The 26,166-nt window shown below is 40.7% G+C and overlaps 1 protein-coding gene across 8 annotated transcripts in view; it reads left to right on the top strand.

The window, feature by feature from the left end:
* LOC135323468 (semaphorin-4D-like) overlaps positions 1–26,166 on the top strand; it is a 104,356-nt gene that overhangs the window by 9,941 nt on the left and 68,249 nt on the right. Inside the window, exon 1 of one of the 8 annotated variants that reach the window (XM_064499818.1) lies at positions 17,952–17,973. The exons of the other annotated variants lie outside the window; for them this stretch is intronic. The gene's annotated coding sequence lies outside the window, so the exon portion shown is untranslated. Of the gene's footprint in view, positions 1–17,951; positions 17,974–26,166 lie in introns of those variants that run through there. 8 annotated transcript variants of the gene reach the window in all.

Genomic DNA, 26,166 nt, shown 5'->3' with positions numbered 1-26,166 from the left:
TTTGGCTTGGGGTTGAACTACTGACAGAGGGGAGGATAAAAATGGTATGACTGGCTTAGTGAGTGAACTTCACAAATGTAAAGGGTGGGTTTTTGTAGGACTGCATGCAGCATTTCTTCAGCATTTTACCATCACTACTCTTTTTTCAGCAGGAAGAAATGTATAGACACTGCGATGCCTAAAAGCTACTGCTTGGTTGATTAAATGTGGGGAGCAAGTGAAGGTTGCCAAAATAGAGAATTTGACTACTGCAAATATTTTGTCCTATCCAACTCCCTAAGGGTGGGCATTGTACACTTATTAATAGCTTCATATGCTGATTCTGTTGGGACCATGAGGGGCTTTTGTGTGGCTCTTTGAACCTTAAAATTCCTTGGAGAAGTTCTTAGCACTGAAAGACCTGGTTGGTTACTGTAATAAGTTCATGAAGGCTATGCAAGAAAGACTGGAAAGTTCATGATACCTGGATATTTATATGGATGGACTCCATTACGGAGGAAAATAAAAAGAGAAAGCAAATTTGAAGAGAAAAGGAAATGGTATTAAATATATATATATATTTTTAAATCCATGCTGGCTATGGACATTGTTGTTATTCATCCATGTGATTTTGGTGTTGGGGATGATTTTCACTAGCTGTTGAAATATGAGATAGTACCTCTGGCTACTCTTGTGAAATGAGAGCAATATATTTTCTGGTGGCATGTTGCCTGTTTGGGATGTGAATGTGCATTTGGATGATAGAAAAGTATAGAAAGCATCATGATGTCAGGAGAGTATGTGAAAAATTTTTGGGATAGCTACTGTGTTCCCCACGGTTTTTGAGAGACAGAATCAGATAGGTGGGCTGGGAGTTATTCAGTCTTTTCCTGAATAGTCAGAGGAGGAGGTCTGCACAGCCCTGACCTACCCTTACGTAATAAAGGTATCATGCAGCTGCATGATAGCCCGTATCAAGAAACAACTCAAGGGCTTCTGTGTTGCATTGCATTATAATAATGTGGACAGTTCAATTTGATGTGTTCTTATTCTGCATTTTGTACCTTTGCTTACACAGTATATTAAAAGGTTTGTGATCTAGTGCATGTTTTGTAACAATGATGTCTTCATGAAATGGGAGGGACTTGGCCACTAGGGTTGTGAATATAAGGATCTTTGAGTGTTAAAACAACTCATAGTTTTTTTTCCTCTTGTGCAAATTTAAAAGATGCTGTGCTTCAGAGGAATTTTTTTTTTACCTTCCTTATCCTATCTTTCTCTTCCTGCCTTTAAAACAGCCACTCATTCTTTCTTTTTTACCTACCATCAGCCATTTTACAGCTAAAGTAGCTTTTTGTGAAAGTCCTTGATAAATCCTCATGTTATTTCCCTTTTGGAGAGGCGTAGGTGGGGGAACTTTATAATGAAAGGAGTGTGGTTATCGTTTGCGTGTTGTGAGGAAAAGGATTGAAGATCTGAACAGACTTTGGGGCATACTCATCCCATGAATGACGGTGCTCCCCCAGGGAGTGTGTTTTGGGGGGAAGACTCCTGCAGCAGGACGACAAGCTTAAACTCTCAGAAACTTGCTGTTTCTCTGTATCCTCTGGTGTTTGGGGCAAGTGCTGTCCTTTGAGCCTCTTGCCTTCTGGTTTAGCTTCAGCTCTTCAGACATGAGTCGAGCTAATTCAGAGTCCAAAGCTGCTTGGCTTAACACTGAGTGTGTGGAGAAACCGTAAAGGATAGCTGATTTGTCTGGTTGTCAGCAGCAGTGATATGCACAGGGAGAGTTTGTTTAGCTCTAAAACTTTCAGAAGTTAACTGGAAAATGCACTCCAGAATGTAAGTACTCATAAAATAAAGACTCATCTGAGAATGAAATCTCTGGAGTTAGTAAGGATATTTTGCCCTCGACACAGCATTTGTATTTTCAGTCAGGTGAATGTGTGTCTCTAAGAGGTTGGTCACATTGGTCTGAGTTACTGGTTAGTCCAGAGAGAAGTCTCTGAATTGAAACACTCAGAGACCTTTAAAAATAAAGGTTTCTCTTTGGTGGAGCTGCTTTTCCATTGCTGAGGTATGAGGTGTTATTTTGACACCTTTTATTTTTAACCACAGTTAAACAATTGCATTTTTAGGCTGAAATAACCATTAGGTCAAATTTCCTTACCACCTGTATAAAACAGATTCTAGATGTATATGCAGTTACACCTATGAAGAGGTACTGATTTGTATTTTGCTTAAAGCATACTTTCTGTGAGATGTTAAAAGTCACAAACCTACTTTCTGAGGTAATTTTGTTCTAGCAATTAATCACCAGAAGAGAAAAGCGCTGTTAGAGACGTTTGCCATGAGGTTCTCATTGACTTCAGTGTTGGGAAGGGAGGGCGTTAACTAGTACCTACAGCACTATGCAGAGAGTGCATTGGGAATATGCTTGAGGACAAAAAAAAGCCCTTCCTAACTCCTCTGGCCAAACAAGTTTTCATGTCCAATTCTACTTTTGATATCAGTGATGAGGAAAATCTACAGTATGGAGTTTTTTTCCTGGTGTTCGGTTATACAGTGAACTGTTTTGTTAGCTTGCTTATATCTTCCACAACTAACACTTTAATCAATGTTTCAGGGGCCTGAAAACTTGTTTCACAAGATTAAAAATTCCAGCTGGTCATGTTGGTACATCTGTGTGGGAGCTTTGTGAGGATTTGTGTCCATAAACTGTTTGATCAGAGAGATAACAATAGGCAAGCTCCAAATAAATAGTACCACTAGAAACGTTTTCAAAGGCAGCTGGAGATGGGGAACTGAGTTGTCCAGAGGTGAAGGATCTTGAAATGCGCCCAGCTTCAGACCCTTGAAGTTCTCATGATCTGAATATGCAAGTCCAGCTGGAAAGGTGCTGCAGCAGCTCTGAACTTGTGCAGATCATGACTTTAGGGAAGTCTTAGTGATCGGTTTGTCTAGATAGTCTGTTTGGTTAAAGCTCAACAGCAACAGATAGGTACACAGGAGAGAGTACTGTAGCCTTTGTTCAGAATTTCCATATTTTTATGTTGATTTTTGAAAATATTTTTTGTAGTTTAGCTCTGACCTTGCAAAAAGCTGTGTTGCTTTTCAGCATCGTACTTGTATTACAACTAATAGCACCATGAATGTTTTATTTGCTTAGATGTCTGTGTAGGGTCGTGATTGTGTCATTGACTTCAAAAGTTCTTCAGCTATGATCAAAGGATTTCAGTAAGCCTTCCTGAGACCCTTCTTGCAGTGTTGAAATCCTTTGTGGTTGCATATATTTGACGAAGATGTTCAAGTCCTGAGTTTAAGACTTCATACACTGCAAACTTACAGATGTGGTTTTGATATTGAGATGCTGTATTTAATCATCCAGGCAATAGACTATTGCTTTGGCTCTTTACCCATTGCCACCTGTGAATGTTCCCTTCCTTCACAGGCCGAGGAACCTTCAGTCACTTTTAAAATTAGTTAAATATTGACAGTATACGTTGTACTAGGTGATTTTCTAATACTGGCATGCGTTAATATTCTTACAGGAAGCAAGAAAAAGAAGTTATATTGCTATGGTATTGACTGTGTTAGTACCCATGGATTTCATCATTTGGAGAGAAAAGCGTGGAAAGTTTGGAGCCATTGCGTAGATTTCAAAAAGTTTTTTTTTTTTTTTTTTTTTGAAAATACATTGATAGAAGTATTTGTGCTGTTGTGCACCAGAACAATGTTAGGTGTGTACTGTTTGTACTGAAAGCAGCACTATTGTTTCCTCCTTTGTCTTGAGTACAAGAATGTGAAGGCTGAAATTGTAATAAAAACAGGTGATTCAGTTGCTTTTGATTCAAAGAGAAAAGCAGTAACTAAAACATATTAGGTCTAAATTTGTATGTTTCATTTCCTTTATTTCAAAATAGTTGATTAAAAAAAGAAGTTGATACTTTGTTTTTAAAGATGAGTATATTACCTTGGATTTAGAATTCGGGCTTTATTAAAAATTAAAGCCTGTTTTAATCTAGATTTTATATTAGACTGTTCAGACATTTACATTCATAGAGCAAAGTTGGTATTTTGTCCACTTTTAATGACTACTATATGTAAATTGTGTTAATGAGGTGATATATGTAGTATTTCTAACACCTAAGACAGAAGAATTATGTGTAAGGTGTGCCTTTATGACTGACTCAAATTCCTAATGCTATAATATATAACAAATGTGTATGTAGCTGTCCGTTTGTTGTGCAAATTATGTGGTGCAAATAACCACGTGGGTTCAGTGAGGTGGGCCTGGAAAAATTGTGCTATCAGTGGGATGTATGCAAAAGGGTTAAGTAAATGTAGTAAGAGATAGCATACTGTATTCAGCAGCAGCAGTTTTGAGGCTTAACGTTTGTCTTTTCTGGGCTTTGTTGTAATTTCTAATGTTTGTGCAACAGTCTTTCAGATCCGTGCATTTCTGTTACTACTATGAGTGTTGAGGTTTCTGGCAGAGGCAGGGAGTGGGAGGGTAAATGCCATGCTGTTTTCTAAAATACACAGCAAAATGCAAACTTCTGCTAAGACTTGCAGTAGTAGCTGTGATACCACCCCCTGGACTGCTTTCAGGACTAAAGTACTGGTGCTCGTTTTGGATTTGGACTTTATGGTAGGTGAGTATTGCAGTTCATTAACACAGCTGAATATTTGCTGTGGAGGTTTTGGCATAATTATGGACTTTGTAATTCTCTTCTTAGCTGTTTGGCAGGAGGACAGAACAACTTGATTAACAATTCAGCTACTGAAGTTTTTCCATCTGTGAGGGTCATGCGTAGCAGAAGTCTAGCTGAGAAATCAGTAAAGGGGAAAAAACTGTGACAGAAGTGAGAAGATCAGTAATAAAGCTTTACATTTGTTTTGGCCATCTGCAGAATCGAAAACATGTTTGTGATTCTTAATGTGTGTTGTGTAACAGCTCTCTTAGTGTACTGGGGACTACACAGGCATGTGCATCACACAGGAATACATTGATTAATCAAGGAAGTATTCTAATGTGAACAGGAAACTGTTAAAAACGTGGGTTTTTCAGTAGCACTTCCCCATCCCCACTCTGTCTACTGAAATAGTGTAGTGTGTTTGCTGCTTGACTTAAATGTTGTAAGTACTCATCAAAATTCACGTGCAGTTGAGCTTTATGTATCTACTTAGCTTACTATCTTGGTTTTTTTCTACTTCTTACATTTGTCTTATGTGCCTGTGATCATTTTAAGAATATAAAGGTTTTCTTATTTCTGATCTTTCAAAGCAAGGATTTTTTCCTCCATTTTAAAGCTCTTTGCTTTACTTTTGATACCTAATTACACTTTCACCTGTTTTTCGAAGTTTATATGAAGAAGTCTAAAGGTTTCTGTGTGACTGTGATATGGGATGGACCAAAGGCAATTTAAGCTCCTACAGATGATGAAAATGTGATCTTTTAAGAATGTTCATGAAGCAGAGAAGACAGACAAGCTGAGTTTTAGCTGCATCTTTATGACAGGCTGTGGAGGAGGAAAGGAAGAGTCTATCAAATGGGAGTCCTGAAAAATCATCACAGTGATAAAAAGGTTATGGTTGTCTAATACTACAAAATTAGTTCCCTTTGTGTGGAGAGGAGAGACAGGGTTGGGAAAGGACAGCGTTTGTCATTTTCTCAGTTAATAATTTCCATTTCCTGCAAAAACCTGAAGCCATCGGAAACCAGTCTAATTGATGGTTTTACTGTGCTACTCTTGCTATTATATTCTGGTAATGTTCAAGGGCCCAAAGCAGAGCTGTGGCATGTTAAGTGTTGTATAAACACACTTTGGAGACATAGTCCCTTCTTTGGGAAGTTTACAGCATAATGTGAAACAAGAAAGTGAACCTGAGAGTAGGAGAAGCAGAATTTAGAGGAGCAGGAGGTTAAAGATGAGCCGTGTAGTTTAATTGCATCAGATCATTTAACTGTGCCTTTGACTGTTGTGTCTGAAAATAGTTTCCTGTAGGTGTTACTGCGAGTGTGGACATCAAGTATTTGGGGAGATAAAGGGGGTACTGCGTGTTTATTAAAGAAAAACTGAAAAGGGAGTGAGGCAGGAAACACAGCCAGCAGGGCTGGCTTCAGACCCAGGTCTGATCTGCATGGCTCGAAGTGTCAAGATTCAAGAGCAGGTAGCTGGGAAGAAAGCAGTACCATAAAGGACACAAAACTGGGTGGAATGGATGAAAACATACAATAATGGGATTTAAGCATGTCATACCCTGTCGCAGAAGATGGTTTTAATGGCCACTCCAGGATGAGGATGATGAAGATCAGGTTTTGGTTTTCTTTTTGAGCAAGTGTGCAAGGTGGGGAAGAGAAGATGACTGGTTTGTTTAGGAAGAAACATACCTGTACAGCTTCTACGTGCTGACAGTTCATTCCAGAATGAAAGTACAGCATGTGTGACTGATCTGATGGAAGCTGAAATTTGTATTACTTTGAATCACATATTTCCTTTCTTGGTATGCCAACTGCAAGTATATTGCAGTTCCTAGTATAGTCTGGTAACTATTTTTCTCTCTGTCTCTCCAGTTTGCTAGGAAATACATACCTAGATTTGTTTTCTGAGGTATTTCTGCAGAGCTGCTTGGATCCTATTTGTTGCAAATTCATCCCCAGTTTTATAAATCTGGTGTAATTGTCTTGCTATCCTGCCTGTGCCAAGGTATAAGGACTTAAAAAATTATTTTTGCTTGTTACCATGTTCACACTGTGGTGAAAATTTAAAGGTAACATAATTGATTATTGCTTGCACATATGTACAGTATAGCACTGTGAGTTCGTTTCTACAAATGGATTTTCCCCGAGGTTTGTCCGCAGGCTGGGCAGATTGATCTTTGGCAGTAAATGTAATGATAAGCTAAACCCTAGTAGGCAGCTGGTGTAATAGTGTGAGGTGGGTTTTCTGGAGCGAGGGCCCTGTCGGAATAAGGGTCTCTCATTAGGGCAGACGCCACATTTGAAGTCATTGTAATCCTTGGTGGTGGAGTGCTGCCTCGTGGAGACGGTGCCGTTCCTCAAGGGAGAAGGTGGAAATGCCTCGCATCACTCAGCTGTCCTGCTGCTGATTAAGGAGTGCTGCTGGCCGAGGTGCCTTTCTGAGGCAGGCAATTATTTGCAGCCGGAGAGATGCGAACCATGGAGTGAAGCCTTAGGGGAGGAGAGGGTGAGGAGGGCGCGGGAGGGAGGCAGGGGGAACTCGCAGAACGGGTAGCGTTCATTTTACTGCTTCTAAATATTGGACTCTCTCTAGAAAGCTTTCACTGCTTGCATGGTGAGGCATTGAGCTTGTGGCTGGCTGTGCAGAGTTGAGATAAATGGGTTATCTGTTCATATTTTTATTCTTGCACTTGCTTATAAAACAACTTAGTGCTAATTTGCAGCCTATTGTATGGTTAGTGTAACCAGCACCAGATACCTTTTATTCTTGTTGCCCTTTTTGGATAGTATTGGATTATTTGGGTTTTTTTTTGTTTTTGCTTTTTTTTTTTTTTTTTTTTTTTTTTTTTTAATATTGACCCGAAATCTAGTTTTAAGCAGCAAAGGGATTTACGTGCAGCAGGCTACTGCCATGCTGCCATTCTTCTTGTGGCAGACTCATTACTTGATAACAAAATTCAGGCCATTGCCTACTGCTCAAGGCAACCTTTTGCTACCGTCTTTGTAAAAGAGCTGTGAGAACAGCCCTGCAGCTTGGCTTGCAGGTGAGAAATTAATTTTCCAGTTATTTTGTAAGTCTGCTTAAGTTGAAAGCTCATTTAAAGTTCTTTATCAATTAAATTGGTTGTCACAATAAGGAATAATTTAGTAGCAGAACAAAATAATTGCCTTAACTTGTAAAATGCTGTAATTTAGGCTCCAAATGAAAGAGGTTATGTAGTATTGTCACTCCTGACTGACTGATTTCGTTAACATCGTAGGCATCCTTTCATATTTGCGTTAACTAACAGTAAAACTGTTCGAATTACTCAGCAGATTGAGATTTCTTAGTTTGACCATGAGTCATATAGCCTCTGTGGAGATTAATTGTAAATTTTCTTGTTTTTATATGTGTATATTGGAGAGATCTCTTTCTCTGTCTAGTTCTCTCCGATTCTGTAATGGTCTTCAGCAGCTGATTGTAGTTTTGAGAGCATTCAGGCAAACTTAGGTGCTGTCCTCTGTGAACAGAAATGCTTCAGCAAGTTCTTCAGTATTGCTGTGATAGGAGCTATCAGGAAGTTGGTACATCGTATGTAAATGCTGTATCGTTTCTACTGCCACAGAGCTTAAAAATGAAGAATTAACAAAAAACCCACCCTTTAATGCATGTGTTGTGTAAACTGTAGTCAAATGTGCTGTCACTCTGTTTACACTGCTAGTGTACAAAATTGTAGTTTGAATCTTGGACTTCATTTCAAAGACACCAAACTCTGAAGTGACCTATATTTAGTCTATACAGAATAATCTGTGTTAGTGTATGGAGCTGACAGTTGAATATCAGTAGTGGTTTTTTCCCCAAAGAATAACCATTCTAATATTAGAAGAGTGAAGGGGGGGGAGGGATCTTAGTTGTGGTTGTGCTCTAGTAGAGTGTTTTACTAGGTTTTTCTCGTTATTGCTGTTAAGTCATGCTGATGCTCTTGTGTTTTACTAAAACTTTGGGTAGATATTGCCTAACTAGTATATACTTTTCTGTTTTTGCTCTTTTTTAATTTGAGCACACCTTGATTATCAGAATGACACTGGAGCTCCCTTAAAGAAATAGAATTTTCTCCAACCTAATATAAAAATCAGTAGGATGCTGTTTGCAAATACTTCTAAAACAAAAGGCAAAGCAAAAATGAAATCTTCTTTTTAGAAGACATCAGAGTAATCTTTCATGATCCTAAAAGTTCTTTTTCTTTACAATGCAAAGTTCTTAAATATTGAAAGGGTGCTATTACACATTACTAGTATTGATGCTTTGTCTAATAAGAAGCAGAGAAAGCAAAAGGGGAAGGGAGTTTGTAAGCATTTTGGTAAGTTAAGATTTTAAACAGCAGCTAGCCTTATGATCATTTAACTTTTTTTTTTTAATGCAGTGGAATGTGCGTTTCATCACCTTGGTTGAGGTCTAAATGTATCTGTTAATTCTATAACACAAAGAAGTGGAAGCAAGAAATATGATCCCCCCCACACACACACTTTGGATTGTTTTGTGGCTGCTAGAGATGTGGTGTCTGAGGCTTGACGTCTTAAAGTGACTTTTTCCCCCTCCTGCTTAAAGATGTATAGATATATTTACATCCTAGGGTCATTAGCAGGTAGTAGACAAAAAAAAAGTGTGTAGACTAGACTGTGGAAGATTTTGAGTAAGTAGATTAGTAAGTAATAAATGAGACCACACTGCAGACAAAGAATCAGATACCGCTCTTGAGGGAATTCACGTTTGTTGACAAGAGGATTTTTCTGAGAAATGTCAGGATGGAATAAATTATTGTCACAGGTCAGTATGCAGCAAGTACAGGAGGTGGGCTGACAGGAGAATGACGTCTGTTTGGAGACTGTCTGCCCTTTTAGGAAAAAAACCCCCAAACAAACGTGACAGGAGGCGGCGAGTAGGCCCTATGGAGTTACCTGTGTCATAGCTTAATTTGGTTAGGGAGAGGCTGGCTTATCATCAAAGGCAGCAAGTGGCTGGAGGAGCACTTTTGCTGGCCGTGCCAGGCCAAAGAGGTGAGCTCTGCAGGGAGCTTGTGTTGCTGGGAAGATGTGGAAGCGAAGTCTTAAGCGGAGCAGGAAAAGGTCTGAACCACACTCTCGTAAGGTGAAGGTCTTGCTGCAGAGGGTACCGATCACGTGGGTCGCCAGACACTCTTGAGTTTAATTTGGCTTTTGGGGCTGTCTGGAGACTGGCTGTGGTACAGTTGACAGTGGCTGTTGGGTTTTGCCACGCTAGGTTTATTTTTGTTGGTGTGGGTGGCTGTTTCCTATCTCTTGGTGAGAAGTGTATGTAATACATATTTATGTTGCTCCTGGGTAATGTCTGAAAACTGACACATGGCATCATTTTTAGGAATGGTAAGCCGATAGCTTTTATACTGGAGTGGCTGTCTTTGGTGTCTTGTTTTGCAGTTGGTGCTCTTCTCCCTGTTTCCTGTCTGGATCTGTGGCTGTGTCTGCTTTTTCAATTCTTTTAAATGTAATCAGACGCCATGTGATCAGGGTCTTGGATAACTCTCTCTTTCTAGGATCTGGTTTATTAATACACCTCAGTAGAAAGCATCCGGCCTTAGCTTTTGTACCTACACTTTAAGGTGAAATCAACTTTCCCCTGGGCTTTGTAGGTGATGGAAACCTAAGGCAGAGGTGACATTGCGTGGTGGCTCAGCAGATCCCCTGCTAACCTTGTGGCCACTACTTCTGCGTAAGTGCCTCCAGGCCTCTTTATCCTCTCGGGACGGCCTTCTCCGTACTAGACCCTCTTTCCCACTCTGCGTTATGAACTGCCTGTCTAATGAATAAAAATTTCCAAACTGGCCATTAAAGAAGCCTCATTAAGAGGCTTGCTGGGCTGTCCAGGGCGTCAAGGAGTAAAACTGATATGACTGGTAGTAAGAGGGGGAAAAGCTCAAGAGTGTATTTTCATATTTGGAGTGGGCAGTATTCAGATTTACTTTTTTATTGCTTTGTCAAGAGTTTAACAGTTCTAATGCAGTGAAGGGACTCTTGCTGCTACCATTTTTATCGGTTAACTACATGTTATTCTTATTAATGAAATGTGACAAATGAAATCTCATCTGTTATGAGAGAGGCTAAACGAAAGAGGGAAATATCTAAGATTAGTTTTATGACTTTGCTTTGTAGACTAGCTACTTAACACAGTACAATAAAACTTAACAATTTTAGCATTTCAGAAACAGGCCAGACAGTTTGGTATTGTTTCATTGCCTGAACAAAGTAGCTATTGTTCTTCTGGATGTTGCTGTTTGCCTTCATCAGTATAAAATAACGTCCACAAGAACTGCTGTGAAACTAATGATCTCTTTTGAAAGAATCCCAAATGTTTGGGATTAGTCCGGCATTGCTTCAGCAGTGTGAACAAGGACCAGATGGGGGTGTAAAGCACAGCATGCCAGAGCAGGAGCCAGTGGTGCATGCTGGCTTTCACAGTTAAAACGGCTTGTAAAAATACTGCTGACAAAGTCACCCCATTGCATTAGCTTCCAGAGATGCAAACAATTAAGTGGCTCGAGGAGAGTTTCATGGCAAAAGTGGTACGTTTCGTTCAGCCCTCTGGGAAAGCTGCATCGTCAACAAATGCAAAATGAAGAAGTTTGTCTTTAAATGTTTTGCAGAACTTTAGGAGATAGCACTGCAATTACGAAGTTGTTACATGGACAGCACTAATGCACCCTGTTTAGATGTTCGACTAGAAGGAAAAAGTTCAGAAAGCACAATGAAGTTAGATACTTAAATTTGCCTAAAAGGCCAGCGGAAAATGAGTGTATAACCTGACTTTCATGCCTATTAAGTCTTCTTCTTTTATAGTAAATATTTCTTTAAACTTTAAAAGCATCAGTCAATTAAAAATGTATGTACCTTTCTGAAATGTTTTTTATAAATATAAGTGATTGTATTACTTGTACTCTAGTAATATATATTACAGTGCATAACACACATACTAATATATATTATTATAGGCAATTATAGTAATTATATTAATCATGTAAATAAATGTTCTTGTCTGGAAATCTAGTGGAGGATAGGATCCTGAAGGGCCCTGTTTGCTTGAAGTTCACATGTTAGGCTGAGGAGGCACAGGGAACTCGGAGGGGAAATAACAAGTTGTGCCTTGTGCCTGTTCCTTTGCCTTGAGAAGCTACTGGTTACGAGCCTTGGGATCTTACAAGTCTTATGGGATCTTCCTTCTTGCTTCAGATTTGTGCATAACATAAAGAGAAGGAATATAAGGGGGGCTAGTGGAGCTCAGTGCAAACTGATGAGGTTTTGTACAGCTTTCTTGTTCATACGGGATTAACACGTTATGTTCTACAAGGATCGCTGCTTGCCTTTGAGGGCGGTAGTTTTTCCAGCCTCCTGGGCAGTGTGTTTAACTGTCCGTTAAGAGTACTTTCACTCCGGGCACTAGATTAGTGGTCCCTAGTGCTCCCTCCCACTCTCCCTTTGAGAATTTCCAGTGCTGTGCAGAGAGAGAATGACAGAAAAAGCCTGCTGCAGCCTGTTTCCTCTGCCATGTTGCTCATGGGTAGATATAAAAGGGGAACTGTATATTGTGCCAGTGCATGCCACTGGCTGCCAGTCCGATGGATGACTTTCAGTGCTGTTGCTCTGGAAACACTTCATTCTGTTAGGTGTGCTTGTGCTAGTGGGTTTTTTTTGGTGTGTTGGTGTGTTGTTGTTTTTTGTAGTTTAGTAACCCTCAACTGCTGTGCATCTCCAGCAGGATGATAACAGTGGGAGTGCAAATGTTTTAGCCAAATGATAATTTGAGCAGGGAGATGTGTTGTATAAACAGTGGTGAGAGAGTGCCTCAAAACCAGGAGGCTGCTGTAGTCAGAATGCCACATACTGATGCTCTTCCTTTGCTCCTGATTGTCCCAGATAGCTTCACATCCTGTGTCAAGTTTGAAGTGAATCACGTTTTTGAGGTCTGGCGTGCAGGCAGAACATGTAGTGTCTTGAGGCTGAAATTACCTTCCCGTTAATTTGATTTTACAGTGTATCACTTTCCAGGTCTATCGTGAGGTTTTTCTCCAACTGAGTTTTCTCATAAAGGCTCTTAATTATGTATAGTTTGGGGAGTTTCCGTTGCATTACCTCGAGTTGATGTTCTGTCAGTCTGCTTATGTTGTAATTTATATTGTGTTATAATTGCTGCTTATAAATTACACCTGCAGTGTGCTAGAGGTTGTTCTGAAATTGAGAAGTAAATAGCATAACACGTTGTAAGCATAATGTGTAAAATAAGTATGTACCAAGATGTTTCTTTTGCATTACCTTGAAATGTCTCTTAGTTAATTATGCAAAGATATGCAGAGAGAACATTTACAATTATGCCATGCAAGATTAAAGGACTACTATGGAGAGCCTGTATGGAAACGATTCACGGTAAATAAAAGCAGACTTCCAGGAGCGTGGCTTTGGGAAGAAGTCTTTTAAATCTAGATGGCATTTTCTGAGCTGTGTATGTAACCAAATAGAAATTCTTTTGAAAAATCTTAATTTCTAGGTAGCATCTGAGTGGAGCTGCACAGTGGTCTGTAATGACCAGACGGTATCCTTCCAAAGCACGTGTGTACCGATGCTGGGTTTGGCTTCCGACTTGGGTAGAGCAGTAGTGAGAAAAGTCTGTGCTGTAATGGTGAAACTTTTCTGTGGAGTGACATACTTAAATAGAAGCATCCAGATGGCTGCTGTGATCTTTGCTGTCTTCCACAGATATGTGCACGAAGTCTTTTGAGTGCTATGTAGAACTGTGAGGTTTCTCTTTTTCTAGCATAGTAGCACTTGGAGAGGCAGTAGTATTTGCAGAGGTAGGAAATTCAGTGGGTTGCTGCCCTAAATAAGGGCTACATAGTAGGGACTTGCATGCTACTGTTGCAGCTCAGCTACAACTTTCATTGCTTCTGGGTCTTGTAGTTTTATGCATCTTAGCAATTTTCTGCAAAAATTTAGAAGTTAGAGGCTTGAAAAAGCCTCTTGGAAACCAGCTGGCTTGTGTAGTGATCGCATTACAGGAGCTGGTAGCCTTCCTGCCCCCTCTCGTGCCTGGGACAGCAGGTTGTGGTGCTGCATAGAGAAATGGATATCATCCCCGTCAGAAACATAACCTGATGGAAAAAGTAACCCAGTCCTGCCACTGAAGAAAAGCATGCTGAAATAAGGATGCTACCTTAGCCCTTATGTAACATGGATCTTTGGAATTACTGGGTGAAATTCATTATCAGCCCGGGAATTCGTGCACTAGTCCATTTTTCCCTTTTGGAAAAAGGATCTCTCTTCATTTTAATATTTCTAGTGATTGCAAATCCCCCATGTCATCTTATTGTCAATGGTTAATTTGTCTTCGCCTTGAAAATCTGCCCCTTATTTCCAGCTTTTTATTGTTTCTCTTTCGTTTCTGGCCACTGGATCTTTTTAGAGCTTTATTAAATGAAAGATGACTGTGTTATTCAATAGCACCGTCTCCTGTGAATAGTGCTGTGATAAATTCTGTCTGTTGTTTATACTGCAGTAAGTACTTTTTTTCCCTTAAGTAAATACTCTACTCTTAAAAGTATTGTATATTCTGAGAGGGGTGCAAAGGTCCATCATTTGTATTGTTATTATTCCAGAAAATGGTATCTCAAAGTGGGAAGTCTTCAACAATTGTAAAATGAGATTATAGGAAAGGCTTGATGACTGGGCAAAATTAGTGATAAATAAAGGTTGGTTGTTTTTCTGTTGACTTAACTAAATGTTTTAAATATAACACAAAATAGTTCACCACCTAAAAGCACAGCCCTAGGACAGTCAACCTGATTATTTGGTTTCAAGTAAATAATTAATTTTGCTGCTTTTAACTTTCTGCAAGAGGGCTAAAGGCAGGGATGGGTGATCATGTTATTGAGTGGACTAGTTAAACTAGGTTGTTTACTGTATACTGTAACTAATATTAATGCCAAATAACTCCAGGAAGGAATTTGTTTTTACTTAGTGTGAGCAGGGACCTGTATTAGCTGCATACTATATTAAAGATGAAAACAGTGTTTAAATACAGGTGGAGTAGGAATTTCTGAACCAGCAAGTGCAGCAAAACTTGAATTAAGCTTCTTGTTCAATTATAATTGTATGTTGGTAAGTGTATGCTAACCTGTGGGCTGGAGCCGTGCGGTCTGCTGCCTCTCCTCCTGGTAGAAGTAAAAGCAGCTGTACCTTCAGCAAACTCGGCCTGTTTTCTGTGCTTTCTGTGCTTGCTTTTGGTATGACAAGGAGGTTTAAAACCCCCCTCGAGCCCTGGGGGAGGAATGTGCCCCCTTTTGCAGCCCTTGCCCTGCGATGGGCAGCAGTGGCTTCCTTCTCCATGCTCGAGGCAGCAGGATGCGGTCGTAGGGCCTGGGATTAGGGTCCCTGAGGACATGAGGCAGGGCTGAAGCTGCTTGGTGTCATTGCCTGTAGATAGCTGCTTGGTGTCATTGCCTGTAGATATGCCTTGGCAATAAGGTAAATCCAATTGCCAAAGTCCTAATTCTGGAACAATAACCTCTTATTTAGCTTTTCATAAGGTTTACTTTAGTAATAGGGAGTGATGTATGATCACTGGGAATGAGTTCCTGTTGGCAGTGCTTTTACCTCAAGCATAGGGATATTTAATATAGAAAAAGTATTTCAATAAACAAGCATTAAAAGAACCAAGGTTGAAAAGCTAGTAAACTTATAAAGAAGAGATTTGAAGAGAGTATATTCCTTTGAAAATCAGTACGTGGCAGGCTGGAAAATTTTGTGGCTCACGGCCTTTGAAGCAAAAGGGCAAACCGGAATAACTTCTGTTGCTCTGCGGCAGGTTGGCTTTTGAAGTGGCGCTGGAGTGTGTTTCTGAACCTGGGGACCACCTTTCGTTAGGTCTTGAAGAGCTTAACAGAAAAGTGAATATACAGTACCGATTTAGGAGGAGGAGACCATTACTAGCAGTTGTCCAAAACTGTTAGTGCAGCTGGTGCTGGCTTACTATGAGAAAAGGTAGTGCTGTATTTGTATTGGTAACTTTATGAGGCTGACGTGTTTAAGTGGTGATCCTTGTGAGATGTGCATATTCAGTCTTGAGCGTCGCCCTTCACAGCAGCTTTTTGTGAAATACGCCCTGCTTTTCGGCGCAATTTACCTCGACATTTACCCAAGTAGGCTGCTACGTTGAAAAGGACGTTTTAGCCATGTCATCATAAGGTTTACAAAAGAAGTGTGTTTAATTGCTCACGCTGAAGTGCTTGCCCCTGCCCGCTTGCGCATACTCTGCCAGTGAAACATGTTAATCCCTTCCTGCCCTCCCCCAATTGAAGAATCCTGATACGTTTCCCCTTGCATTAGTTAGGCCTTCTGGGAAATACATGCAGAAATAAAAGGCTTTTCTATAGCCCTTTCTCCCTCAGGAATGCATAGAAATCAGCCCCTTGGATCTGGTCCACGAACCTGAAATCTGATTTAAAAAAAAACAAAAGAACTTATAATCCTGTGCGCATGTTAGAGAAAGCTAATTACAAATGGAGATAGGGACATAGGATCTCATAGTATTTTTTTATTTTTATGTATTTTTTAACATTTAATGTTCCTGATTTGCCATCCATATGCTGTGCTGAGGTTTGTTTCCGAAAGAGGTACTTCAGGCTCTTTTAGCTTTATGACCTTTGTTCGTCCTTCACCTTTGTTAGCAGTGTGCATCTAGACAGTCTACAGAGTAAACGAAATAGATGTCTTCTAAGATTACTCAAATATTTTGATGGATTCTCAGCTACCAATAGTACTGAGTCATTTTGCCTTAACTAAAGCAAAAGGTGTGCTCTCTGCCTGAGGGTAACTTTCCTAGAGGCTAGCCATACATCTATGAAAACCCATGAGGAAAGGCACTGTGGTTTTTCACAGCGATATAATGGCTATCAATACTACGCCAAAGGCAGAAAGGCCAGGCTGAAGCCCGGCGAGGCCCCTGCCCCCTGCGCGAGTCAGCGCTGTCAGGCAGGAGCACTCACAGCTTGGGGCGGGCTGACCGTGGTGTCGAAAGGAACCTGAGCTCTGGGCTACCTACGAATTTTGGTCGCTCTTGAGGCACAGAGATGCTGCGCCTTCCTACCAAAGACCTTGCGAGGAGGTTAGCGGTGGCCCGCGGGTGGTGCTGCGCTGGGCCGGGCACGTTGCTGGTCCGTGCTGTGGGTAAGGGCTCAGGCAGGTGTGGAGACCGCGCTGTGCTCTGTACCTGGCCCGAACCAAGCGTGCCTTGAGGCAAGCGTAGGCTGAAGGATGAGCCTGAGCGTGTGTTGGCAGTACGGTGTGGCACTTCCCAACGTACCCTCGCCTGTGGGTCCGTCTCACTTGATGACCTGGTATAGAAGTGGAGTTGCCTTTTTCTCCACTCTGATCATAGGTGGTGCTCTGCCGTAGTTAGAAAGTCGCAATGTACGGCGTCTTACTGTGAATGCGTATGCAAATATCCAGCTTCTGAGTCATCCATTGCTCTTTTGCCTAACTCGAAGGGGGATGGCGGTGTGTTTTACACAGTTCAAGTGATCTGAATCATCTTCGGGAAGGGTTGTGCTACTTTACTGGCTGTAGCTGTGCCAAGTGGAGCCAGCCCAAACTTTTTTTGCCCTCTCCCGCTTCCTCTCCTTGCCCTTACGCAGTCTCTGCAGAAGCAGGGGTTCAGGGTTGTGTCATGAGCCACGTCGGTGGCTCTTGTTCGCCACGTGGCCCCGCGAGCAGCTTAACAGCAGCCATGTGGGAGTAGAAGCTGCCATGGCTGGCTTTGCCAGCAAGAGCAACGTCGGTGAAACCACAGCATGATTTGTGCGGTAGGTAGCTGAAGCATGAAAATGGGCATCAACAAATTGGGGGGGAATCTGACTTAACTGCAGTGACAGTTTCTTTCAGCTGATAAAAATATTTCCTAAATATTGGCTTTCTTTCAGCTGTTATCTAGTAGTGAGTTATAGGTCATATTCCTTGGCAGTCACTGAAGAAGAAAATTATTTTTAATTCCACGCCTCTCCCCGCAGCATGAGATTAAAATCTCTGCGATGACAGGTTGTCAGGTTATCTTTTTCTCCCCCTCCTCCCCACCTTCCCCGAGTTTTAGGATGGAATTGCAAAGGGCTCGGCGTAGGAGACCTGCTATGCGATGTCCTCCTCCCGATGCTGACGTCTTTACTTCATGGCTCAGTGTTTTCTCTACTCCTTGAATTCCATTTCAGCTCCATTTAGTAACAACATCCAGCACGGTAATGTCTCTAGCCGGCAGTTTCTTAGACTAGACTAGGTATATTTTGCTTTCTCTCTGCTTTAATTGCAGGTTAGTGATTGATCTTGTATCCAAGTTTCCCTGTTGTGTGTGCTCTCAGGAGGTGGCATTTTGTTCTGCAGGTTGTCCTGTTCTAAAAACAGACCTTCCTCATAGAGGAGGGCTCTCTGTAAGGTGAGCAGAGGTGGTGTAATCTGGTCCACAGGTTCTGGGAGTAAATCTTCCAGTGCTCTTACAGCACTGACTAGCTCATTTTGATTAATCACTTTGCTACTAATGAATTGGAGGGTTTTTTTTTGTATTTGTGTTGTTAGTGGGTGGTGTTTTTTAATAGCTCACATTCTGTTGCTTAAGTAGCTTCTCCAGAATTTGATATGCTACTTTGAAGCTGTATTTTAATTATGTGGAGCAAGTTGCTGATTTTAATGGGGAGTTGTCATTTGGTATAGACTTTGCAGGCAGGCGGTGATTTGTTACAGAACTATCTTGCTTTAGCTGTCCTTTATGTGACAACCAACAAGAACTTTGTTGGGCCAGTTGATTTAATGTCAAACTAATTATTAGGTAAGATGGCTGAAAGCAAAAATTATAATCTGAATTTGAAATTTTGTTAACTTTCTGTACACTGATACGCTTTTTATAAAAGTGTCTACTACATAAATACAGCATACAAGTAGTCTGATTTGGAGCATGCTTGCTTTTGAACAGCATAATAATTCTAAGAATAACACATTAGAAACCATAACTGTTAAAAGATGGGCTCTTAATTTACTTCTTGGTTTGAGGTTTGTATTTTTAGGGATACATAAACTTTTATGTATCAAACGTTTGCATCATATGGACAGAGTGGTGTACAGCTTTCCTGAAGGAAAGGATGCTGTAGGCATGATGAGTCTTGACTATTTGCTGAAGAGTGCCTGAGAATGCAGTGTGCCTAATCACGTTGAATCTGTGTTTATCTAGCGCTTTAAACTTTTAATTGGCCAGGTCTGTATTCTTTAGTCTGGTTTTATTTCAAATTATGTCTTAATCTGTGGGATCAGGTTTGGGTATGGGGGAAGGTGTTAGAACTTGTGAGGACTGATCTGATATGTGAATTTCTCAGCAAAAGGTATTTTTATGTAGAGAAATGAAACTGCGTATTTCCTTTGGAGTTTGAACTTTGTATTTTTTTGGGGACTTTTGGGAAACAAAAAAGTGAGCTATGGCTCCTTCTTGTCAATACATTATGTAGAGAGCTTCCTTTAGCATTACCCCAGGAATCAGATGCTTTTGCAAGAAACATTTCATATGTGTGTTTCAGACCTTAATATATTTCCCCTTGTTTTGTCAAGGGACCTTTTCCTTTGAGGGGATACAGCGTTCTAGTTCATGGGTGAGAAGAGCATAGGTTGGTTGGGTTTCTCCTAAGCTAAAACTGGGTAACAGGCCATTTTTATGCTAGTTAAAAGAAAAAAGTGTTTGTCCATCAGTCTGGCTGGAAAACTTAGTCAAAACCTTGGAGATCTAAAATGTGAACTAGTAAATGCTGTCTGTAGATAGTCTTTGCGTGCCTTTGGAAAAGAGAGTTGACCCTTGTGTCAAACTAATTGATCAATTAATACGTTCAGCATGGATAAGATACCTTTTAAGATTCAGCTAAATCATGTGGTTTAACATTGAACTAAGACAGCACTTTTGAAAATAATAAAACTGTCTGGTATTATGCCTTGAGTTATTAATGGTAGATGATAGCTGCTAAGCTTGCGTGTCACCCTCATTTTTTCAGTAAAGTCTGATGGAATTAGACCTTCTTTTCCTTTGTTTGAGAGAGAAATTTCCATGTCTGTTTTGCAGGGGTTCTGGCTGTTACATGCGTGTTGTTGCATATGCCTCTCTGTACAGCAAAGTGCCCCTGTGTTAAACATTTAAATTCTTTTAAGATCACATATTGAAGAAGTTTAATGCAGGCTTGTAGTGCTCTGCAGTGTGTCTTTTTTGTTAATAAAGCTTTTGATAGATATTGTGTGTTTGTGCTTTTATTTATCTATTACTTATCTATTGTGGAATGAAATGTCATAACTACCTCTAAAAAATAAGTTAACTCCCGTGCACTTAAAAAAAACCAACCAAACAAAACAAAACAAAACCAGAAAATCCATATACTAGTGTTACTGGCAGGTTTATGGTGAGAAGAAAGTGTTTATGGGAAAGTTATGCTAAAGAAATTAGTCTCATGCTTGGTTCAGAAAATAATTTCACAGATGCTCTTGCTGGCAGTGAGTGCTCTAGCTTGGGCCTAGCTGCTAAGGAAATGTCTTTTCCCGTGCTCGTGAGCTTTCACAGCTTAAATATTCTTGTTCTCATGGGGTTCTCGTGGGCTGCTGCCGACCAGGTCTGTGAGGTGGTGTGGGCAATCACAGAGGCTTTGATCTGAACTCTTTGCTGAACAGAAATGCAGCACAGAGCCCGTTAGGGATGGGACGATTAGTTATGGGAATAGGCTCTTCACATCTGCATCATCGGGAGGCTTTCTGAAGAGCATGGATTTAATTTTTCTCTAAACTAGGTGTGAAGTTGTTTATTCTTTTAGTGTTTGACAGTGCCTTTTTTTCCCTTAATTTCTCAATCCTAACTTTTTTTCCTCATAAGTACATAGTCTGACATGGTAAAGTACATCCAGTGGAAATAGGGCTGACCCTTGTGGCCTTTATGTTCTCTCTACAGACGTCCGTGGATGCGTACAGTGTTTCCCTGCCATTAGCTTATATGGAGGCCGAATCCTTGGAAAGGGGAGCGCTATCCTTACAGTGCTGCGCAGGGGCCATCGTCCGTGGTAGCGGGCAGCCTAGGTGTGTGTAGTCTCTCTGAAATACTTTCTTTTGTTAAGAGCTGCTGGAGCTGAACGAAGCAGTTACATGTTCTGCTGGGAAAACAGGACAGGTTTATGATTTGAGTGTGAGTGTTTTCTTTCTTTTTTTTTTTTTTTTTCTGGTTCATGATAAAGAAAACTATAATACTACCTAGGCTCCTTTTGGCACCCCTGCAGTGATAGCCTATGTTGGTAATCGTTTTTGAATTTTACCTGTTTTTTTCCTCGTAGTATTATCTGCCATGAATACTTAGCTTGTTGAGTTTTCTGTCATCTTTCTCCCTGCTCCCTTTCCTGCCCTTCTTCTCTCTTCTCAGTTCCAGGCCACCTGCAAGAGGCTGATTGCAGTGGAATTGCTTTGGGAAGAAGTTGTTAATCAGTAAAAGCAGCACCGGCAGGCTCTACCTGTTTAAAACATGTAACTTTAATTTTTTGCTCGCACTGTGATATTGGAAATGATTTATGTAAAGTTGGTTTGGCTTGTGTAATGCATAGCCGAAATGAAGAAACGGATAGTTTGCTTGGTGTGGTGTTCATTCAAGTTAATATTTAATTGGGAGGGAGGAAACACCTAAACCTTTTTATGAAGCATTTGTTTTTCCACCTGCCTGGGAAAGAGGGAACTTACTCTCTTACTACAGCTTCTGTTAATATCTGCTTTTTTATTTCTGATGAAGAATTTTGGACTGCTCTTTTGTGTCTCTCTGTAGAAACTAAAATCCATCATCTTTACTCGATGGCATTAAAAAAATGGTTAATAAATAATATGCCTTCTTAGAGAATTTGTCTTTGCTGTGAAGTGGTAACAGGATCAACCGTGCAAGCGTCGGCTCTGTCACTTTTAGCAGACACTGATCTCAACTAACGTTTTCTTCTGCGTGATCTGAGAGTATTCTGTTGTTTGTCCAGCCTGTTGCAGAATGTTTCCCCACTGTAACCTGTTCATCTCCTCCATCACGCTTTTGTGATTTACTGGGCTTACTTGCAACATAAATATTTTATTTCTGCTCTTTCCATTTTAGAGTGGCTAAACTCTTCCCTGAAATCATTTGGGTTGTGTAACCTCTTCGTACCATAAGTATGGTTACCTATATTATTTAGGAGCTTCCTGGAACAGATGCGGTAGCCACAACCTTAAATTCCTTTCCCATCGTGAAGCTTCTGCTTTCCTGATGCATTTAACTACTGAATTGCAATTACATTATTTATATCTTAAATTCCGAAAAAAATCAGCCCTCAAACCAGTAAGACAACTGGTTGAAAACAAAATGCCCTTTCTCTTGCCTGGTTGCCGTCACCGTCTCTCTTCCTCCCCAGCAGCGAACAAGGCTCTTGTGTCTGACGGGGCCAGGGCCGGCCCAGCTGTGGTCCGGGCTGGGGACGTGGAGCTGTGACTGGGGGCACGTGCCCCCTCGGCCAGTACCAAATGGGGACACCTCAGCGCCTTCAGTGCTTCTCCATCCCATCGCGTTCCTGCCTGGCTATATCTATCCTGATGTTTTAATATACTCTTGTTCATGTCGTGTTTTGCAATTCACCTGAGAGGAAGATGGTAGGTTTCTCACTGCCTGAAGAAGGTAAATTCAGATTATTATTAATCCAAGTGATTTTAGCAAGTGAAGGCAAGAGCTTTGCTGGCTTGTAATGAATGAAAGGGAAAGAAGGAAATGAGTCAAAGGTTTATTTTTAATAATTCCATTTTCCTTCTTTCCTCTCTGAAACTTTCATGTATGTTTTAGCTGAAGGGAATAAGAGTATGAAGGGGGTTTTGTTCATTTTTTAACAGCAGGAAAATTGGACTCAGTCTTTTGGAGGAATACGTGTATTCATAGGATGGTTCAGAAACAACTGTCAGAGACTGTGCCAGGCGTTGCATGCTGGTCCAAGTTGTGTCACTGGAAAAATCTGTTGTTAATTGTCTCAGTAGCTGATCCCATGTCTGCACTTGGCAGAAGGATTTCTGCTTCTTTCATCTCAACTCCTTTACCCACACGAGGTGGTGCATTCCAGGCCAGAAGTAGGATGCAGAGGTGCTCTAAAGTGTGCATGTGTGTGCACACGCATATCTCTCTCTCTATATATATTTTTATATTTTTACTTTCCACCCCAGGAGCACTCTTTTTGTGCTGGTCTGGCTGAACTTGCATCACTTAAGAAAAGTCTTAGTGTGCTGAAACAACAGCTGAAAGTGGCTTAAAAAAAAAAAAAAGGAAAGAGAGAAAGCCTTAGCTCTACCCTAGTGTTATAAACAAAAAGTATCTGTGTGTTGTGAATTATGGAGAGTAAATGCTTGCTGGTAACTGCTGGAGGCTTCTCCTTCCTTGCAGTACTTCTGGAGCTGCCTAAATTGGTTTGACGTGGGAGCAGCCCAGTGCTGAGATTCCCCAGCTCTCTGCAGGACCTGTCACCCCATGGTAAATGTTATCTGTAGGGCTGGTGGGCTCCTAAAAAGCTGACGGTAGGGTTTGGGGCTGGGGTAGCCTGCAGGGGAGCATCCACCTTGTTCCTCCTCAGGAGCTTGCTGCGGGGTGACCTGCCGCAAGGCCTCTGCGGAGGTACTGGTCTGAATTTTGGCTCTGAACCTGCTTCAGTTGGGAGGATGAGGTCCTGGACAACCGTTGTCTGAATGTCTCATAAAGAAGATTTGAAAGCCACCACAGAGGGCTCATGTTAAAGGCTTTGCAATAGCTGAGCCATGGCAAGCTCACTGTAAGCGCTTGTTCTAGTTTGTGGTGATTGTAATGCAAGTCAGCCTACCCAAGCTCCGAAGGAAGCTTGGCTTTGGCCTCTTCCATTAGCTTACTTGCATGTGGAGGCGTACTGGATATTCGCTGAGTCTGGGAGGGTCCTTAAAATGTGGGGAAAGTTCAAGAAGTTTTACCTATGTAATGTATCAAAGAAATGGCAGTGTGTATGAAATGATAAATGAATTTGGGGGAGGAAAAATGTAGCTGACCCTTTAGAGTAAGGTGCTTAAGACCGCATTATTTGGAAGCTTAAGGCAGACCATTTCAGACCAGTAATAAAGCACGCCATTTTTCACAGAAAACTGGTGATGGCTTCTGTATCTGCAGCAAGCTGTAAGTTGGGGTTCGTTGCATTTTCCTAAGAAGAGATTTCCACTTTAACTGATCTGTGCAGAGGTTCAACAGCCTCTGTTTCCCAGGAGGGTAGACTGATTTCCAGTGACTGCTTTTGGTTTGTAGCTGCATGTGCTTTCATCTACATTTTCCTTCCTGTAAGAGCTGTATGTGTGTTAATTGTTAGTTCTTTGTGGTTTTGTTTCTTTGCTGACGTGGTTTTTCCCCCTCTAATTCATAGCTGTGTTACCTGCCTCTGTTGCTTCAGCTTTATATGTCATTTCATCTGTAGTGTGATTTAAAAGCAGAGAGTTTTGAGTGAGTGTGTGTGTGTGTGTATGCTTTACGCACACACACAAATATGAGTTTTGCTGGTACTTGGGAGAATTATAGGCTACGTCTACTCTTCTACTTCCTTTTGGTTTATTTTGGAGGCACTCCTTCTTAAACCTAAGGCCACTTATTTAAAGACGTCACCTTGTCATTTTCTTGAGATTATCACTTACAGACACTTGACACGAGCCAAGCCAAATCCATATTGCTAATTGAAAAACATTTTCTCCCTACACGAATTCCTGAATCATCTGGGCTCATTGCATAACTTGACAGTAACAGGCTGTGAATAGAATAAATCACTACTATTAGAGGCATTTTTTTTTGTCCTACCCTGTTATTTCTTTTGCTTCAGGGGTTTATTTCTTTGATTGTCTCTGTAGCTTTGGACATTATTTCTTTTTCATCTTTTTTTTCTTTTCAAGAAAATTGGGATAGAAGGTATTTATTTATTTTGCTCTGCTGAATTGGGCCTCATGCTATGCCACATGTGATTGTTACTTGTAGTTAGTGTGGCTAATAAAACATCTAGTTTAGACACCAAGTAACTATGAATGTGAAAAGATTTTGTTTTTAAATATATTTGTGTTATAAAAAATACATGAAACACTACCACAAGTTCAAAATTGCCCTTAAATTCCTTTTTTTGCAAGGCTTCTCATTCTTGTAAATGTTTTGCAACATGTTGTTATGTTTATTTTTTATTAAAGAATAAATGTCGTAAATGTTTTGGAAGAAATAAAGGTCTCATTTATGGGATGTTTGTTTCATAAATGTCAAAATGCCATATTTTATTCATATATTTGAAAACTTGCAAAGGGCACTGAATGTGACAGCTTGGGAGGAGGAAAGGAGGAAAGTAACGTCCTTCTTGGGGGAGGCATTTTGTGCCAACTTTGCTAGTGAAGACAATGGCTAAGTGGTATTGTGTTCAACTTGAAATGACTGGCATGGTTTATGGGAGGGTGAATAAGTACAATAGAAAGATTTTAGTCCCCACCACCACCCCCCTGAGAGTTTTTACCTCTTCTTTCAGTCTCTCCCCCCTCCCCCCCAAGAGTTTTTACCTCTTCTTTCAGCGCAAGATCTTTTGCTGTTAATGCATATTCCTGGGAAGTTATGCTGCTTGCAGAGGTTTAAGTCCTTGTTGATTGTACAACCATCCTGTTTTGTTCTGCAGTCGTATATGTAGAGAAAAGACTAACAGTGGTTTTATTATGTGATTGGTCTTGAATGTGCTGTTGCCTGATGGGCAAAGAAGTGTCAGTTTTAATTAACAAAGGGTCCATCACTACAGTTAATCTGTGTTGTGCTTGCAGGCTCACTGCGCTGTGATACACTAACTTACAGGAAGATTTAGTTCTCTGCCATTAAAATCCCTTCCGACTGAATTGCAGCTGCAGAAATCTACTGTTACAGGATTTTGACTCATGCCAATAGTGATGAATTATGATTTAGCTGCTCTGACGCTCCTCTTTTCAGTACCAGGCTTAGCTTCCAGTGTGCGGGGGGAGCTTTCTTATTAAGATAATAGCATATATCTAAGTTGGTTTGGTAACTGTAAAGCTTTCTCTTTGGGACGCCATGATAGTGTATGTTTACAGTGAGGTACAAATACCTTTTAAAGCAAAATACCACATATTCATAACTCTAGGGCGCAAAGCGTGAAGAGCAAAGGTAATAATAAAATGTCCGTGTGTGAAGGTTTTAGTTGTATGTTAACTTTTGCTTGGTAGCTGTAAGCTTCCCTAACTATATCTTTGGTAGAAAGCAACAGTTTCTGTCTGCAGCAGAGATTGTGGCTGTACCACACGTCTCCATCAGTCCATCAGTGTTCACTGTTCCGGAGAGGGCAGCCATCAGTTACCCATTTCACTACCTCTTTCTCTAGCATATAGGATCTTCTGAT

This window comes from Dromaius novaehollandiae, chromosome W (assembly GCF_036370855.1).
Source record: "Dromaius novaehollandiae isolate bDroNov1 chromosome W, bDroNov1.hap1, whole genome shotgun sequence".
Lineage (NCBI taxonomy): Eukaryota > Metazoa > Chordata > Aves > Casuariiformes > Dromaiidae > Dromaius > Dromaius novaehollandiae.
The sequence above is the reverse complement of the archived record's forward strand: the minus strand, read 5'-3'. Positions and strand labels throughout refer to the sequence as shown.